This window comes from Octopus bimaculoides, chromosome 15 (assembly GCF_001194135.2).
Source record: "Octopus bimaculoides isolate UCB-OBI-ISO-001 chromosome 15, ASM119413v2, whole genome shotgun sequence".
NCBI classification, from domain to species: Eukaryota; Metazoa; Mollusca; class Cephalopoda; order Octopoda; family Octopodidae; genus Octopus; species Octopus bimaculoides.
This window is the reverse complement of record NC_068995.1, coordinates 7,278,824-7,281,065: the sequence shown is the minus strand read 5'-3', so window position 1 is coordinate 7,281,065 and position 2,242 is coordinate 7,278,824.

The window sequence follows — 2,242 nt, the reverse complement described above, 5'->3', positions numbered from 1 at the left end:
TATATACACACACTTGTATATATATGTATGCATGTATGGATATAAAGATATCTATATAAACATATGAATGTATATATATATATATATATATGTATATATAACCAGTCGCCTTGCTTGATCGCTTAATCCACAAGCATTTTATTCTCTCTCTATTTATTTTCTCTTATTCCTTTCTGTTGAAGTGCGTATGCTCGAAACATAAAAGACTTTCTCACTTTTCCGAGCGATCAACTCATGTATTTGTACATTAAAAACATGCACTATCGGTGTCATCTGCAATTAGAACAACTGTTTCAAATCGGTGAGATAAGGCTGTTCCTTTACGTTACATACACAGACCATCAGAGGGGACCCCATGCCGTTCCCCTCAACTTATTATTACTCACAAATACTGGCTTGGCCCCATCAAGGCTATGAAAAATTACACTTGCCGCCTCTTGAAGCCTTGCAGCTAATTCGAACCTGGAATATTACCTGTGCAGAATAAAGCGAACTGGCTTATAATTCGTCTATGCCTATGTGTGTACGTAATCTGTGTGTGGCGGGGGTGTACGTATGTATGTATGTATGTATCTTTGCATATATATAAAAGCATACATATATGTATATATTGTATATAACAAAATATATGTGCGTGTACACGTGTATGTGTGTGTGAGTATATATAAATATGTATACATATATGCATATATATATATATATATATATATATATATATATATATATATATATATATATATATATATATATGCACATACACATACATTTATATATATGTGTATATATATATGTTCATATACGCAAGAGTATACTTTGAATTTTGAATTATTTCTGCGTTGTATACTTGTCAATTACCAAAAAATTTTGCTTTTTATTAAAATTCAAATCAAGTAACCGACTGTTAAAAGTAACAGTGATCATTAACATTATAAAACGCAGACAGTTACGACACCTCCAATGCTCTCAAGTCTTTTTAATTTTTCTGGTCACTAAAAACTCTCATCTCTTTCGTTTCATATTAGCGCAACAAAGACCTGTCACTCACTCTTTTGAAGATCTAAATCCTTTGTTGTTTTCTTTTAAAAACATATAAATGTGCTCAGGCATCGCAGAAATTAAAGCCATGACGTGTCTGTGTTTTAAATATTCTCAGGAGAATGTTCAGCTATAGTTTTCGGCCATACTATTTAACTCTATGTATCAGATGATAAAAAATATGAATTGAAGCTAGCATTTTACCCATGCCATAAATGCGTTTTTATACAATATTCTCTTGATGTTTCAACATGTTAATCCCAGCAGTTCTAAGCTTGTTGAGTAGCGCCTCCTAGCGACCATTGTGAGCTTACAATGAGTCAATAAATGTCAAGGGGGTGTCATGAGAGGCACTGGGTTTTTATAGGTAGTCAAAAGCTTTTGGTATATATAAAATACTTAAACTAAGTATAGTACTTAAAATTGAAACATATTTTCGGGAATAAACGCGTTGCACATTCACTTAACAGTGATTGATTGGTGATATCACATTTGTTGTCAAATCCTTGCCTACTTCAAGAGGTTCCATAAAACTTACACATAAATATTTAAAGAGAGCCACACTGGAAGAGACAATTTATGAAAATACGGATAATAAACCATTGTAGAAACCTAGCTTCAGTCTCACAAAAAAATATGTTTCTTTCCCCTGCTTGATAAAGATGTGAAGAAGGGAGTTCGTAAAACGTTACTCGGTGAAAAAGTTTTAACATACCTCAGTTGCTTTGCAATTTTTTTCCCCTTTTCTTCTGCTCTTTCTTACACGAATGTAACCCATTAATTGAATATTGTTTCGCAAACTATTACCAAACCATATTTTCAATGATGACTCAATTTAACTATTTTTGTGAGGTCCTAAACTGTTGTGAAACAGAATCACTGCTAACATTTATCGTCGCAATGATTACTCCATTTATAAAGTAGAATCACATGAACCGATGAAATAAGAGATTTAGAAACACAGTTTCTCCAAGATTTTTAATAAAAATATCCGCGTAATATAGTGATTTTTATAACAATAAATCTTTGATAACAATAACCGAGATTATAACATACGGATTCCAGTGTATACAAACACATATTTCGATAAATATGAACGTATATTTCTATATACGTACACACACACACACACACATATATATATATATATATATATAAATATGCATATACATATATATATATGTATATATATATATATATATATATA